Here is an 18,284-nt window from a genome sequence, read left to right as displayed (position 1 = left end):
CCATTCAATATCTTAAGTACTATTATCAAACCACGCCCACAATTCTTTTCCATCCAGAAGGAGTCGGCAGTTGAGAAGCCGGTTTTCTTGTTCCTCTCTTATGAATATACAAACAATATATCATAAGTTGATAGAGAGAACAAGAAATTCCATATTTTTTTCGCTCTGATGAACGTCAAATATTAACACTCACTTCTAATTCAGTGGGTGTGCAGACCACTAACCTGCCACCTACCCTATAATAAGTGAGTAACATACCATTGTTTAATTCTGTTTTAATCAACTGTTGTTGATATAAACAACAACAGTATCGTCTGAATGAAATTTTTTTAATAAAAGTTAAGTTTTAAACTTATATTTATTTTGTTTTTCACATGCATATAACATATGTACATATATTAAAAATAAAGTGTGCCCCAGTGAGACAACACGACAGCCCTTTTTTTTCTTTTGCCTCTTCGTGAAAGAAAAAAACCCCTATAAGAGTTTAAGAAATGATAAGTAGTGGTTGTTTTGCACAGCAGATACATTTTATCACATCGGTAATAAGCAACAATAAGTCTTTTCCATTAGATTTAATTATTTCTCATACGTCCTAGAGGATGCTGGGGTCCACTTCAGTACCATGGGGTATAGATTGTTCCGCAGGAGCCATGGGCACTTTAAGACTTTTCAAGGGTGTGAACTGGCTCCTCCTTCTATGCCCCTCCTCCAGACCTCACTTTAGAAATGTGCCCAGGCAGACTGGATGCACTCCAGAGGAGCTCTACTGAGTTTCTCTGAAAAGACTTATGTTAGGTTTTTTATTTTCAGGGAGAACTGCTGGCCACAGTCTCCCTGCTTCGTGGGGCTGAGGGGGCAGAAGTAGGAACCAACTTCCTAAAGAGTTTCATGGCTCTGCTTCTGGCTGACAGGACACCATTAGCTCCTGAAGGGAACTGAACGCTAGCCGTGCCTAGATGCTCACTCCCACAGCACGCCGTCACCCCCCTCACAGAGCCAGAAGTCAGAAGACAGGTGAGTGTTAGAAGATAGATCTTCAATCAAGAAAGTGACTGCGGGAGCACAGCGCGCCATGTTGCCCACACATACACAGGCACTGCAGGGCGCTGGGGGGGGGGGGGTGCCCTGGGCAGCATGAAACCTATGGAAACTGGCATAAATAAGGGGCATAAGTTGCTAAGGCACAGTCCTACCCCCGCCAGTATAAAAAATTACCTCATAAAAGCTGAGGAGAAACACACCATTGAAGAGTGGAGCTTCCTCCTCAGTCAGCCAGCACACTGCTCAACGCCATTTTCTCTCTCTCCTCAGGCTGCAGAGACAATGCTGGTTCTCCTCCACTACTGAACAAGTATCAGGGTGCAAAACAGGGGGGGCCACAGTGAATTTGGTGCTATATAATTGTGAGATTAACATTATAAAAGCACTGCATGTCAGTAGGCATTTTGTGTTCACAGACATTGTCTTACTGGCGCTGGGTTGTGAACTGGCAAATCCTATCTGTGTCCCTCTGACAGATTTTACTGTGGGTCTGTCCCCTATAAGTCCTGGAGTGTCTGTGGTGTGGTTGTGCACGTGTGTGACATGTCTGTGGCAGGGAGCTCTTCCTGTGTGGGAGCCATGTTAGAGACACAGAGGTGTAATATGACACCATGAGCCTGACTGGGTGAAAGGTTGGACTGAATCTCATACAGAAAACTGAATAATCTGTGGAAGGTGTGATTTTTAATAGTTTTGCCTTTCATCCACAGGGACCCCTCTGGGTCACATACAAACAAGTAGTACAAACTGATACTGACACGGACTCTGATTCCTGTGTCGACACTAGTTTTGCTATAACCCCATGGTACTGAAGTGGATCCCAGCATCCTCTAGGACGTATGAGAAAATAGGAATTTAATACCTACCGGTAAATCCTTTTCTCCTAGTCTGTAGAGGATGCTGGGCACCCGACCCAGTGCGTACTTTACCTGCACAAGTTGTGTTTCATTTGTTTTCAGCATGTTGCTGTAAATGGTTCATGCCTGTTGACGTGTGTCATGTTGAATGCCATGTTGTGCGGCATGGTTGAGGTGTGAGCTGGTATGAATCTCACCATTAGTATAAAAGTAAATCCTTTACTCGAAATGTCCGTCTCCCTGGGCACAGCTCCCATAACTGAGGTCTGGAGGAGGGGCATAGAGGGAGGAGCCAGTTCACACCCTTGAAAAGTCTTAAAGTGCCCATGGCCCATGTTGTGCGGCATGGATGAGGTGTGAGCTGGTATGAATCTCACCATTAGTATAAAAGTAAATCCTTTACTCGAAATGTCCGTCTCCCTGGGCACAGCTCCCATAACTGAGGTCTGGAGGAGGGGCATAGAGGGAGGAGCCAGTTCACACCCTTGAAAAGTCTTAAAGTGCCCATGGCTCCTGCGGAACTGTCTATACCCCATGGTACTGAAGTGGACCCCAGCATCCTCTACGGACTAGGAGAAAAGGATTTACCGGTAGGTATTAAAATCCTATTTTTTTTGCTGCTATAAAACACACTCTCACAGTGCACTTGGTCTATCTGGAGGGGCCTATAGTAATGAGACAGAAGCCATGTAGGCATAGAGACTTAGAGGTTTATTTACTAAACAGCACATGTTCACAACCACTGATCATCAGCTCTATTTTCCCACACGACTTAAAGCAGCAATAATATTAGGGGCAAAACACACCTGGTCTGGTACTTAATAGTATTGCTGTCTTAAATTCTAGCAGACTAAAAGGACAATAATCAAAAATCCACCATGTAATAAATAAACTCCTAAGTTTTATAGGGCTTAAACAGTCAGTGAGCTATAACGTGACATCCTGCCACCGTCTGGAGAGAAGGGAGCCCAGACAGAGATTACACACAGATCCCCCCCTGTGTAGCCGGTGGCACAATGCCGTGCATACAGATGTGACCAGCTCTGTTGTTGCGTACATGGGACTCGCGCCTTTCACTGTTGTGAGTGTACGTACACACACGTCTGCCATACACTATACAAGGGGGGTGGGAGGGACAGTGCAGCATACAGCGATACGTAGTGCTAGGAAACGTCCAGATCCACAACAACAGCGGATCTGGACACATTTGTACAGAGTCGGACTGGCCCACAGGGGAACAGGGAAAACCGCCGGTAGGCCCCACTGCCTGTGGGCCCTCCTCCTCCTCTGGGGATCAGGTTCCAGACTATCCTAGTGCACATGAAATATGCATTATACATATGTTACATTATACTTCATAAGAACATAGTTTATTATATATTTACCAAGGGGCACAGAACATGTACTCTGTAATGGTTAGCCAAACCTCTGTGGTGGCTGGCCACACCCTTAAGCATGGGCACCTGCAACAGCATCTCCCCCCCCGGTGGGCCCTTCATTCCCCAGTCCGACACTGCATCTGTATGCAGGTCTCCATTAAATGGTGCAGTGCCCCTTTTCCCGTACATATTTCTACGGGTGTGGATCATCAAATCGACAGTGTCTAGGTTGACAATGTTTAGGTCGACCACTATAAGTTGACAGGGTTGGAAGGTCGACAGGGGTTCTAGGTCGACATGTGCTAGGTCGACAGGTCAACATGAGTTTTTTTTTTGCCGTTTTCTGCGTACAGTGACCGGGAAGCCGAATTAGTGCACAGTGTCCCCACGCATGGCTCGCTTCGCTCGCCATGCTTCGGGCAAGGTGCCTCTCTCCACTACCGCTTCGCTCGGTACAGGTTAACGTTCCAAACGTAGTGCGTGTGGATCGTTAAGTATGAAAAAGTTCAAAAAAAGAAAAAAAAATGTGGAAAAACTCATGTCGACCCTTTGACCTGTCGACCTAGCATGTGTCGACCTGGAAACCCTGTCGACATTCCAACCCTGTCGACCTAGTAACTGTCGACCTAAACATTGTCGACCTAGATAGTGTCGATCTTCAGACCGGATCCCATTTCTACTGCTGCTGCTGCCAATGTAGGACTCTAGAGAGGTAAGTGCTGAAGAACATATGTGTAGGGTTCGCAGTGTGTTACCCCCTGGGCCGCACACCCTGCACCGATTATAGATATGACACTGCATGCAGTGTGTTATTATAACAACATGTGAATCTTCAGTTTTACATCTAAAAATATAAAGGACTTCTTGGACTATGGGAACAATCCTTGTGATTTAAGCTTTCTAAGCTGCTCTAACCCTGGTCCTGCAGTGCTGCAGCACCACTGTGTCTGAGGGGTGACCTCTTTCCCCTCCACCAGCATTCACAGCACAACAATTAAGCACTGGCAGAACCCTGCTCGGTGCCGACCATCCAATCAATGTGATCATGGCATTACATTACATGGCACTACAAACAACAACAGTGCACCAGCATAAGCCTGAGATCCATCTTTATGCCATGTGTCTACTAGTATTAGTGCAAAATTGTAGACAATGTTTAATTAAAACCAAATGCAAATATTATTGTACAACAAAGACATCTACACACGGTTGTACAGCTGTGATTTACTTATTGATGTGACAGCACAGTGACTGTACTCACAGCAACTGTTGTTGTACCTACAGCAAGAGGGATCATGGTCGCAGTACTTCTAGGGACTGCTGTGAGTGTGTGGGGGTGATTCAGACCTGTGGCACTTGTTTGGGGGTGGCACTTGGATGCTTGTGTTGGTACTGCCAGCCAAAAAGTGGCAGTAACTGCAAAATATTCCACTGTACAGTACCATACACCATCATAAGTTGAGTGTAAACGGGTAGGACATGCACATATTGCCCCTGTACCCTGCCCTACTTAGTAAATATGTATACATGATTAAAATGCCATAGCTAGTGGCTTCTTTTATTCCATTATATTGGCTATCATCAAATGAGGGCTTCTTTCCAATCAATAAAAATAATAAAATTAGGCAGGTGGGGGGCAGCCGTTACTGTTGTGCCTAGTGGCAACCCTCACCTCTAAATTCGCCCCTGGCCCAACTGGGGAGTGGAAATTCGCCCGTGCAAGCGTGCGATCACACAGGGCCGAAACTAGGGGGGGGGGGGGGCTAGGGGGGCATGTGACCCGGGCGCTGGACTTACTGGGGCGCTGTCCTGCACAGTCCATAATTGCCGAGACTGAATCGCGGAGCTCATTGTGTGCACAGCGTGTTTCACAACCATGCCCCCAGGCTCACTGAAAAAGGAGGTACTGCAGAGACTGCAGCAGTGCTTTTCACAAAGAGGGATGGGCTGGTGTTACCAGAGGACTCCATTGGGCAGGAGATGTCACACAGTGATATCCGCTCACACTCTTCCTCGCCCCCTTCTCCTCTTCCCCCGCAGCAGCCACTGGAGGTGGTGGTGGCGGTAATCCCCACCCTCCTGTCTCTCCTCATTGCTCGCCCATTTCTGTTTCTCTCTTCTCTGTTGGCGGGGTGGGAAGCTGTAGTTGCCCCCTTCCCCCTCATACTCCCTCCCCATCATCCCGGCCTGTGATCAGGGCTGATCATCTGGGGACCCCATGCGGCGGCGTCTCACGGAAGTGCGGCTCCCGTCCCAGCTTGTGTGCCAGCCGCAGTACTGTCTTTGTGTGTTGCGCAGAGGACACAACAACAGCAATGCCGGAGAACCAGGCGGGAGGATTCCTGAAGAAGAGACAGGTAATGTGTGACCCTACCACACACACAGACGCAGGTCCCTGCTACTGTACCTTCACAAAGGGGGGTGTGGGGGGGAGCCGCTGCCCTCTATGTGGACAGACACTGCTGCCAGCACACCCACTCTGACTGCACACTGAGGGCAGGCTCTAGAAACCTGTTCTCCCTGCCCTGGGACTCACCAGATATGTTGCTATGTTATAAGTTTGCACCATCCATTAGTCCTGTGCACTGTCAGCCTCCCTGCTGAGACATTGTGCTGCACCTTATGCGGGCTGGAGTCCAACACACAAAATATTTTTTCAAAGAGCTTAATTGTTGTATTTATATGGAAACTACTAGGTGGTCCAATGTGAATCAGAGGCACTACGTTTGGTGTAATGTGAACAAGATTGTTTTTACTGTGTGGCATAATTGCAATTGGGGGTACTATTGTATGGCCTTCAGCATGTTCTGTCCCTTTATTAAGTATGTGAGGTAGGGGGGATGGATATAAAATTTCTGAAATGGATTGGGGGGAGCCAAATGACTACCATGCCCCGGGCGCCAAAAATCCTAGTTTCGGCCCTGGATCACATGCAGGCAGCTGCAAATCCGTTCACACCTCACTCAGTGTGTGCAGTCTCTGCGCAGCCCAGGACTTACTCCTACACTGCGATCACAACAGACTGATCAGGGCCGGAGCTGACGTCAGACACCCTCCCTGAAAACGCTTGGACACGCCTGCGTTTTTCCGGACACTCCCAGTAAATGGTCAGTTACCACCCACAAACGGCCTCTTCCTGTCAATCACCTTGCGATCACCCGTGCAAATGAAATTTTCGCACCATCCTGTCGCTGACCGGCGATGCCCGTTGTTGTTGCCCGATGCGTGCGTGTATTGCGGTGCACACGCATGCGCAGTTATGACCTGATCGCACGCTGTGCGAAAACGCACAGCAGCGATCAGGTCTGAATCAGGCCCATGGTTCAGTCAGTAAGTTGTCAAGTACTGATGCTGTGTCCACCTGCCCATGAGACCAGCACAGAATAACCCTCCACAGGTGGATCTACCACTGGCTATATGAGTACACAACCCAAGTCTGTACACAATAGACATAATATCTTTATACCGTATTTTACCTGTGATCAGGCCCACTATCAGGAGAGGACTGCCAGGACTGAAGTCCTGGGCCCGTACAGGGAGGGGAGCCTGCCCCTGGCTCCTACTGCTGATACCTGGATAGCTGCACCAGGCTGAGAAACAACAGTGGGCCGATGCGCAGGGAGCCTTTCTTGTGCATCTGCCCTCTGTGAATCGTTCCTGCATGTCTATAGCACTCCACCTATATTTGATGTCATGACGTGTGATGTCACATAGGGATGGAGTGCCCTGGCCCAGCGGAATACTGCGCCCTAGAGCACCAAGTGAGCAAAGAGTGCATTGCATTGCAGAGGAGTGGTCAGAAAGAAGAAGGTATGCCAAAGAAGGCGGGAGGGAGGGAACTGGGCCCCACAACTTCTGATGGCAGCCCTACCTGTTGTTGTAATAATTGTGTTAAATATCTCAAATAATTAGCAAAAGACAATGGTCCTGAGTTACTGTTAGCGTCAAAGTCCCAGGCCTGCATGGGAGCTATACTAACATTCCCATAATGTGGTCTCATCCCATGAGGGTACTACATATCCACAAAAAGGCAGGGCCACACCCCAGCAAGCTTCAACCACGCCCGCCTGAGGCCAAATATTTTTTCTTGGCGTCCCTTGTCTGCTTCTGGTAACACTGCAATTTAGAGTAAAGGGCCCAATACACTTAGACAACATGACGATCCGTCATGTCGTCTAGGATTTCCCTTCAACCTTCCGGCAGCTTCCCAGGCGGCAGGATAGTAAAAGATACATCGTATGCAGTACTTTTGTATACGATGTATCTTTTACTATCCCAGCCATTCCTGCGGGATCCGACTTATAACGAGTGCAGCACTTGTGATATGTCGGATCTAGGGTGATCCGATCCGATGCTCACGGGAACGCGCATTTGATCGGATTGGGTGTAAAGCACAACGAAAATGCCCGATTTCAGCCAATATATTGTCCCGAATGCCCGAATTGAGCTGAAATTGGGCATTATCGTTCTAGAGTATGGCGCCCTTTACACTCTAGATCTGTCCACACATTTTACATTTGTTGCCTTAGGTGGTTTCACCACGTTGCAAAACTGCACTTTCCTTTTGGATTATTCTAACTCTAAATGAGGATTGGTGGGCAAACAGATTCCACCCACACTTACTGCATCTATAAGCCTGTACATTTCAGGAGCTCAGATCCTCTGTGCAGAGAGTGTACACTTTACTTTGCTTACAAGGAGTGTTACTTTTTTGTTTACTCACACTAACATTTTTATTACGCTCTAAAACATAGCCTGTGTAATAATCCATGCATTTTGTATAACGATGCTTCCTATGAGATGCATCAGCACTCCGAAAAATAACTTCTCAGAAAAAGAAAACATTTACTCTGAGAAACTTAAGAGAACATTAAACCTTGTTTGTAACCAGTACATTATTATATCTTTATGTCCTTTTCTTATTGCTATAGACACGGCTGGAAAATGCCACTTGCTGTAACTAGGAAGAATTAGCCAGCACACAAAGGAGAATGTTGCAGGAACAATAGCCGACGGCAAAATAACTTTATTGCATTGTTGTGTCACTCTATGGGATGCACGAACACTTACAGTCAGAAAAATAAAATAATATTGCAGCATCATATTAAACACTCCAGTTCTATTTATTACACCTGCAATTACACTATTAGAACGTTAACACCGTCATTACATGTGCTGAAGGATACAGCTATATTAAAGATTGGGAATTAGAACTGACATTGATCTCAGATGTAAACAACAGGAAGAGTCCAACATATCAACAGGCTAGGTGATATCACACAGCAGCCGCAGCAGCATCCCACTCCTATACAGGTAACCTTGTTGCCTGAATGATCAGTACAAGGCCTCTTCCTCTATTATCCACCTAGGGGCAGTATAACTTTTGGAGCCTATACTGAAGCACAACAAAGCAACCTTAATTATCACGTGCCTTCCTTAGCATACCTGTTACACTTACGTAAAAAGCATACTTACATAGTCTAACCTTGTGAAGCAGGATCTCTGGCATGTATGAGCAAATCATCACATCCTTGGTCCCTTTGTTTTCATTGAAATCTATTTTGAGATTTTACGATTACCCCAATATCAAGGAAGGAGAGAATCTGGCCATTTTTTATCCAGTTAGCACTCAGCTGGTGCACTGCAGAACAGTATGATGAATTGTTGGCTACATGGGATGTGAATGTCCTTTTATGAGGAAATGCTGCCACCACATGGCAACTCTTGGAAATACAGTGCGAGTTATATTTCTCTAAAGGTCCTTGTTTATTATAAAACAAAACAAAAAAAACAAAAAAACTACAGTAACTTGCAAATATGTTGTTTCTCTATCATCCATAAGGGATGCTGGGGACACTTATTACAATGGGGTATAGATGGGGTCCGAAGGAGCCGATGCACTTTAAATTTCTTCCACAGGGTGTGCTGGCTCCTCCCCTCTGGGAGGGAGGACCGACACCAGCCTCCTGGAGGTGCTGAGTTGGATCATGCTGATAAGACAACGGTCCTGAGCGTTAGTGTCCCGCTGGCATTGCGCTCTCGTGCACACACCCGCAGCACGCCTCACACCAAAGGACAGTTGTGTGGTGAGGAACAAGATTTGCTTCTCTTTGGCCACATATTTTATGACTGACAGCCACCAGCTCTGGTTTTGCCTATTACACTGACCATGAATAATTTGAATTGGTCCTGGACCACCAACCCAGGGCACCCCTGCAAGTGTCCCGAGGCACCCCAGGGAGCCACAGCACACAGTTTGGGAACCTCTGACCTAGGAACATCCTCCCTTATACGTCACCTGGAGCGCATTCATCAGAAGTCATTGTCAAGTTCAAAAACGTTGGGTGACAGCGGAATCAGTCCACTGACAAGTAAATCCCTTCTTCCTCTTGTACCCAAGCTCCTGCAAACCACACCACCATCTCCCTCAATGTCGATTTCCTCCTTAGACAGGAACGCCAATAGTCCTGCAGGCCATGTCACTGGCAAAGAAGATGTATACCAATAGGTAAAAGATCGGGCGCTGAAGGTTGCCGCACCTCTAATGCTGCTGCTAATTTTAATGGGGTAGTCACACCCAAAATATAACAAAACACAAACAAACAGTAGCAGCGCTAATTGAATTACTAACACATGAAGGATTGAGTAATAAAACTTTCTATTTAATAAAATGGCAATCTGTAGCCACAATTAGACAACACATATACACAGCTCATAAACTAAATAATTAAAATGGGTCTCAACTTATAATTGCCTCTGGTAAGCAGTCCGTTCCTATTTGGTGAACTGGATAAGCAGATGAAATGACTTAAGTGTGAAAAGAAGACTGACTGCGCAGTCTAAACATCCAACTTTACCAATGCCGCTAGAGGTGAAGTCCCTTGGAAATCTTTGAAAAAGCTGTAGTGCTTACAGCGAAACGCGCCAGGAATCTTTTGGGTCATCATCTGCCACTTTATATTGCTCATATCCGGACCAGAACTGGACGTTCACTGTTGCAGACAGATTGTGGAAATAATCTCCAACACCAAACAACTTACCACCTTAAGGAGAAGGACACCGCAAAATATTGAGGAACCCGTTTGGACGTTCATATACATCAAAGATTTCCACGTGCAAATTTCTCCAACCCTTTGAACTCGCCACACGTGAAGTCAGTTCAGACACTGCCAGCCTAGGTCAGGTCATTCCCCTCATCAGGCTTTTGCAGAAGCAGCTGGAGAGATTGAAGGAGGAGCTAAAACGGAGCGATTCCGCTAGACATGTGGGACTTGATTCACTTAACCAGGATTCACGGGTGGTCAATCTGTTGAAATCAAAGCACTACATCGTGCTCGATCCTATGTTTAAAGCCTACGTTGTATCTCTCTTTCCGGCAGACACAAGTCTGCAGATGTTCAAAGACCTGCTGGTGAGACACTTGTCAAGTCAAGCGGAAACGTGACCCGCCAATAGCTCCTCCTTCATTTTCTACCACCACTGGAGCTGCCAGGAAAAGGATAACATTTCCAAAACCACCCGCTGGCGGTGATGCAGGGCAGTCAGGAGCGAGAGCTGACATCTGGTCCGGACTGAAGGACCTGCCAACGATTACTGACATGTCGTCTACTGTCACTGCATATGATTCTGTCATCATTGAAAGAATGGTCGAGGATTATATGAGTGACAGCATCCAAGTAGGCATGTCAGACAGTCCGTACGTATACTGGCAGGAAAAAGAGGCAATTTGGAGGCCCTTGCACAAACTGGCTTTATTTTACCTAAATTGCCCCCCCCCCCCCCTCCAGTGTGTACTCCGAAAATAAGATTTTACTTACCGGTAAATCTATTTCTCGTAGTCCGTAGTGGATGCTGGGGACTCCGTAAGGACAATGGGGAATAGACGGGCTCCGCAGGAGACATGGGCACTTTAAGAAAGAATTTAGATTCTGGTGTGCTCTGGCTCTTCCCTCTATATCCCTCCTCCAGACCTCAGTTAGAGAAACTGTGCCCGGAAGAGCTGACAGTACAAGGAAAGGATTTTGGTAATCCAGGGCAAGATTCATACCAGCCACACCAATCACACCGTATAACATGAGTTTATAACAACCAGTCAACAGTATGACAACAACAGAGCATCAGGTCCAACCCTGATGCAACCATAACATAACCCTTATTGAAGCAATAACTATAAACAAGCATTGCACAATAAGTCCGCACGTGGGACGGGCGCCCAGCATCCACTACGGACTACGAGAAATAGATTTACCGGTAAGTAAAATCTTATTTTCTCTAACGTCCTAGTGGATGCTGGGGACTCCGTAAGGACCATGATGATTATACCAAAGCTCCCAAACGGGCGGGAGAGTGCGGATGACTCTGCAGCACCGAATGAGCAAACACAAGGTCCTCCTCAGCCAGGGTATCAAACTTGTAGAATTTTGCAAAAGTGTTTGAACCTGACCAAGTAGCCGCTCGGCAAAGCTGTAATGCCGAGACCCCTCGGGCAGCCGCCCAAGAAGAGCCCACCTTCCTCGTGGAATGGGCCTTAACTGATTTAGGCAGCGGCAATCCAGCCGCAGAATGAGCTTGCTGAATCGTGTTACAGATCCAGCGAGCAATAGTTTGCTTTGAAGCAGGAGCACCAAGCTTGTTGGAAGCATACAGGATAAACAAAGATTCTGTTTTCCTGACCCTAGCCGTTCTGGCTACATAAACCTTCAAAGCCCTGACCACATCAAGTAACTCGGAATCCTCCAAGTCAGTAGTAGCCACAGGCACCACAATAGGCTGGTTTATATGAAAGGATGAAACCAGTTTCGGCAGAAATTGTGGACGGGTCCGCAATTCTGCTCTATCCGCATGGAAAACCAGATAGGGGCTTTTATGTGACAAAGCCTCCAACTCTGACACACGCCTAGCCGAAGCCAAGGCTAATAGCAAGACCACCTTCCACGTGAGATATTTCAACTCCACCGTTTTGAGTGGTCCAAACCATTGGGATTTCAGGAAACTCAACATCACGTTAAGATCCCAAGGTGCCACTGGAGGCACAAAAGGGGGCTGAATATGCAACACTCCCTTTACAACGTCTGAACTTCAGGTAGAGAAGTCAACTCCTTTTGAAAGAAAATGGATAGGGCCGAAATCTGGACCTTAATGGAACCCAATTTTAAGCCCAAATTTACTCCTGACTGTAGGAAGTAAAGGAACGGCCCAGCTGGAATTCCTCCGTAGGGGCATTCCTGGCCTCACACCCAGCAACATATTTTCGCCATATACGGTGATAATGTTGAGCTGTTACGTCCTTCCTAGTCTTTATCAGCGTAGGAATGACCTCATCCGGAATACCTTTCTCCGCTAGGATCCAGCGTTCAACCGCCATGCCGTCAAACGCAGCCGCGGTAAGTTTTGGAACAGACAGGGCCCCTGCTGTCCTGTCTTAGAGGAAGAGGCCACGGTCCTCTGTGAGCATTTCTTGCAGATCTGGATACCAAGTCCTTCTTGGCCAATCTGGAACAATGAGTATTGTTCTCACTCCTCTTTTTCTTATTATTCTCAGCACCTTGTGTATGAGAGGAAAAGGAGGAAATACATAGACCGACTGGAACACCCACGGTGTCACCAGGGCATCTACAGCTATCGCCTGAGGGTCTCTTGACCTGGCGCAAAACCTCTGTAGCTCTTTGTTGAGGCGGGATGCCGTCATGTCCACCTGTGGCAGTACCCACCGACTTGCAGTCTGTGCGAAGACTTCCTGATGAAGTCCCCACTCTCCCGGGTGAAGGACGTGTCTGCCGAGGAAGTGTGCTTCCCAGTTGTCCACTCCCGGGATGAACACTGTTGACAGTGCGCTTACGTGATTTTCTGCCCAGCGAAGAACTCTGGTGGCTTCCGCATTCGCTACCCTGCTCCTTGTGCCACCTTGTCGGTTCACATGAGCCACTGCGGTGATGGTGTCTGACTGAATCAGAACCGGTTGGTCGCGAAGCAGGGTCTCCGCTTGACGTAGGGCGTTGTATACGGCCCTTAGTTCCAGGATGTTGATGTGAAGGCAAGTCTCCTGACTTGACCACAGACCTTGGAATATCTTCCCTGTGTGACTGCTCCCCACCCTCGGTGGCTTGCATCCGTGGTCACCAGGACCCAGTCCTGAATGCCGAATCTGCGGCCCTCGAGAAGGTGAGCACTCTGCAGCCACCACAGGAGAGACACCCTGGCCCTGAGGGATAGGGTGATTAACCGATGCATCTGAAGATGTAATCCGGACCACTTGTCCAGTAAGTCCCATTGAAAGGTCCTCACATGGAACCTGCCGAAGGGAATGGCCTCATATGATGCCACCATCCTTCCCAGCACTCGAGTGCAGTGATGCACTGACACCTGTTTTGGTTTCAATTAGAGATGAGCGGGTTCGGTTCCTCGGAATCCGAACCCCCCCGAACTTCAGCCTTTTTACACGGGTCCGAGGCAGACTCGGATCTTCCCGCCTTGCTCGGCTAACCCGAGCGCGCCCGAACGTCATCATCCCGCTGTCGGATTCTCACGAGGCTCGTATTCTATCGCGAGACTCGGATTCTATATAAGGAGCCGCGCGTCGCCGCCATTTTCACACGTGCATTGAGATTGATAGGGAGAGGACGTGGCTGGCGTCCTCTCCATTAGAATAGATAGAGACACTTGAGTTGATTACTTAGTAATTTTGGGGAGCATTAGGAGTACTCAGAGTGCAGAGTTTTGCTGATAGTTACTAGTGACTGACCACCACCAGTTTTATTTATTATTTAATATAATCCGTTCTCTGCCTGAAAAAAAACGATACACAGTCACATACCATATCTGTGCTCAGCCTCAGTGTGCTGCATGATAATATCATCTATATGTATATCTGACTGTGCTGAGTGCTCACTGCTCACACAGCTGAATTGTGGGGGAGACTGGGGTGCAGTTATAGCAGGAGTACAGTGGACACTTTTGCTGCCAGTGTGACTGACCAGTGACCACCAGTATATTGTCTGCCTGAAAAAGTTAAACACTCCTGTGGTGTTTTTTTTTTTTATTCTATAAACGCATTCTGCTGACAGTGTCCAGCAGGTCCGTCATTCATTATATTATATAAATATTTACCTGCAGTAGTGTTATATTTTTTTTGTTCATCTCTATCATCTTTATCATCTCTATATTAGCAGACGCAGTACGGTAGTCCACGGCTGTGGCTACCTCTGTGTCGTCAGTGCTCGTCCATAATTGTATACCTACCTGTGGTGGGTTTTTTTTTCCTATCTTCTTCATACTAGTAGTTTAGGAGTCTGCTGACAGTGTCCAGCAGGTCCGTCATTATATTATATATACCTGCAGTAGTGATATATATATATTTTTTATATCATTATCATCTCTATACTAGCAGACGCAGTACGGTAGTCCACGGCTGTAGCTACCTCTGTGTCGTCAGTGCTCGTCCATAATTGTATACCTACCTGTGGTGGTTTTTTTTTTCTATCTTCTTCATACTAGTAGTTTAGGAGTCTGCTGACAGTGTCCAGCAGGTCCGTCATTATATTATATATACCTGCAGTAGTGATATATATATATATTTTTATATCATTATCATCTCTATACTAGCAGACGCAGTACGGTAGTCCACGGCTGTAGCTACCTCTGTGTCGTCAGTGCTCGTCCATAATTGTATACCTACCTGTGGTGGGTTTTTTTTTCTATCTTCTTCATACTAGTAGTTTAGGAGTCTGCTGAGTGTCCAGCAGGTCCGTCATTATATTATATTACTGCAGTAGTGATATATATATATTTTTATATCATTATCATCTCTATACTAGCAGACGCAGTACGGTAGTCCACGGCTGTAGCTACCTCTGTGTCGTCAGTGCTCGTCCATAATTGTATACCTACCTGTGGTGGGGTTTTTGTTTCTATCTTCTTCATACTAGTAGTTTAGGAGTCTGCTGACAGTGTCCAGCAGGTCCGTCATTATATTATATATACCTGCAGTAGTGATATATATATTTTTTTTATATCATTATCATCTCTATACTAGCAGACGCAGTACGGTAGTCCACGGCTGTAGCTACCTCTGTGTCGTCAGTGCTCGTCCATAATTGTATACCTACCTGTGGTGGGTTTTTTTTTTCTATCTTCTTCATACTAGTAGTTTAGGAGTCTGCTGACAGTGTCCAGCAGGTCCGTCATTATATTATATATACCTGCAGTAGTGATATATATATTTTTTATATCATTATCATCTCTATACTAGCAGACGCAGTACGGTAGTCCACGGCTGTAGCTACCTCTGTGTCGTCAGTGCTCGTCCATAATTGTATACCTACCTGTGGTGGGTTTTTTTTTCTATCTTCTTCATACTAGTAGTTTAGGAGTCTGCTGACAGTGTCCAGCAGGTCCGTCATTATATTATATATACCTGCAGTAGTGATATATATATATATTTTATATCATTATCATCTCTATACTAGCAGACGCAGTACGGTAGTCCACGGCTGTAGCTACCTCTGTGTCGTCAGTGCTCGTCCATAATTGTATACCTACCTGTGGTGGGTTTTTTTTTTCTATCTTCTTCATACTAGTAGTTTAGGAGTCTGCTGACAGTGTCCAGCAGGTCCGTCATTATATTATATATACCTGCAGTAGTGATATATATATATTTTTTATATCATTATCATCTCTATACTAGCAGACGCAGTACGGTAGTCCACGGCTGTAGCTACCTCTGTGTCGTCAGTGCTCGTCCATAATTGTATACCTACCTGTGGTGGTTTTTTTTTTCTATCTTCTTCATACTAGTAGTTTAGGAGTCTGCTGACAGTGTCCAGCAGGTCCGTCATTATATTATATATACCTGCAGTAGTGATATATATATATTTTTTATATCATTATCATCTCTATACTAGCAGACGCAGTACGGTAGTCCACGGCTGTAGCTACCTCTGTGTCGTCAGTGCTCGTCCATAATTGTATACCTACCTGTGGTGGGGTTTTTTTTTCTATCTTCTTCATACTAGTAGTTTAGGAGTCTGTTGACAGTGTCCAGCAGGTCCGTCATTATATTATATATACCTGCAGTAGTGATATATATATATTTTTTATATCATTATCATCTCTATACTAGCAGACGCAGTACGGTAGTCCACGGCTGTAGCTACCTCTGTGTCGTCAGTGCTCGTCCATAATTGTATACCTACCTGTGGTGGGGTTTTTTTTTCTATCTTCTTCATACTAGTAGTTTAGGAGTCTGCTGACAGTGTCCAGCAGGTCCGTCATTATATTATATATACCTGCAGTAGTGATATATATATATTTTTTATATCATTATCATCTCTATACTAGCAGACGCAGTACGGTAGTCCACGGCTGTAGCTACCTCTGTGTCGTCAGTGCTCATCCATAATTGTATACCTACCTGTGGTGGTTTTTTTTTTTTCTATCTTCTTCATACTAGTAGTTTAGGAGTCTGCTGACAGTGTCCAGCAGGTCCGTCATTATATTATATATACCTGCAGTAGTGATATATATATATTTTTTATATCATTATCATCTCTATACTAGCAGACGCAGTACGGTAGTCAACGGCTGTAGCTACCTCTGTGTCGTCAGTCACTCGTCATCCATAAGTATACTAGTATCCATCCATCTCCATTGTTTACCTGAGGTGCCTTTTAGTTGTGCCTATTAAAATATGGAGAACAAAAATGTTGAGGTTCCAAAAATAGGGAAAGATCAAGATCCACTTCCACCTCGTGCTGAAGCTGCTGCCACTAGTCATGGCCGAGACGATGAAATGCCAGCAACGTCGTCTGCCAAGGCTGATGCCCAATGTCATAGTACAGAGCATGTAAAATCCAAAACACAAAATATCAGTAAAAAAAGGACTCAAAAATCTAAAATAAAATCGTCGGAGAAGCGTAAACTTGCCAATATGCCATTTACCACACGGAGTGGCAAGGAACGGCTGAGGCCCTGGCCTATGTTCATGGCTAGTGGTTCAGCTTCACATGAGGATGGAAGCACTCAGCCTCTCGCTAGAAAAATGAAAAGACTTAAGCTGGCAAAAGCACAGCAAAGAACTGTGCGTTCTTCGAAATCACAAATCCACAAGGAGAGTCCAATTGTGTCGGTTGCGATGCCTGACCTTCCCAACACTGGACGTGAAGAGCATGCGCCTTCCACCATTTGCACGCCCCCTGCAAGTGCTGGAAGGAGCACCCGCAGTCCAGTTCCTGATAGTCAGATTGAAGATGTCAGTGTTGAAGTACACCAGGATGAGGAGGATATGGGTGTTGCTGGCGCTGGGGAGGAAATTGACAAGGAGGATTCTGATGGTGAGGTGGTTTGTTTAAGTCAGGCACCCGGGGAGACACCTGTTGTCCGTGGGAGGAATATGGGCATTGACATGCCTGGTGAAAATACCAAAAAAATCAGCTCTTCGGTGTGGAAGTATTTCAACAGAAATGCGGAACAGGTGTCAAGCCGTGTGTTGCCTTTGTCAAGCTGTAATAAGTAGGGGTAAGGACGTTAACCACCTCGGAACATCCTCCCTTATACGTCACCTGCAGCGCATTCATCATAAGTCAGTGACAAGTTCAAAAACTTTGGGCGACAGCGGAAGCAGTCCACTGACCAGTAAATCCCTTCCTCTTGTAACCAAGCTCACGCAAACCACCCCACCAACTCCCTCAGTGTCAATTTCCTCCTTCCCCAGGAATGCCAATAGTCCTGCAGGCCATGTCACTGGCAATTCTGACGAGTCCTCTCCTGCCTGGGATTCCTCCGATGCATCCTTGCGTGTAACGCCTACTGCTGCTGGCGCTGCTGTTGTTGCTGCTGGGAGTCGATGGTCATCCCAGAGGGGAAGTCGTAAGACGACTTTTACTACTTCCACCAAGCAATTGACTGTCCAACAGTCCTTTGCGAGGAAGATGAAATATCACAGCAGTCATCATGCTGCAAAGCGGATAACTGAGGCCTTGGCATCCTGGGCGGTGAGAAACGTGGTTCC

The 18,284-nt window shown here is 46.3% G+C and overlaps 1 protein-coding gene across 3 annotated transcripts in view; it reads right to left on the bottom strand.

The window, feature by feature from the left end:
* LOC134966154 (germ cell-specific gene 1-like protein) overlaps positions 1 to 8,961 on the bottom strand; it is a 104,663-nt gene extending 95,702 nt beyond the window's left edge. For all 3 annotated transcript variants that reach the window (XM_063942688.1, XM_063942684.1, XM_063942687.1), the window contains exon 1: positions 8,756 to 8,961. The gene's annotated coding sequence lies outside the window, so the exon portion shown is untranslated. The remainder of the gene's footprint in view (positions 1 to 8,755) is intronic.
* Between the last annotated feature and the right edge of the window lie 9,323 nt (positions 8,962 to 18,284).

The sequence above is a fragment of the Pseudophryne corroboree genome, chromosome 10 (genome assembly GCF_028390025.1).
Source record: "Pseudophryne corroboree isolate aPseCor3 chromosome 10, aPseCor3.hap2, whole genome shotgun sequence".
NCBI classification, from domain to species: Eukaryota; Metazoa; Chordata; class Amphibia; order Anura; family Myobatrachidae; genus Pseudophryne; species Pseudophryne corroboree.
The sequence above is the reverse complement of the archived record's forward strand: the minus strand, read 5'-3'. Positions and strand labels throughout refer to the sequence as shown.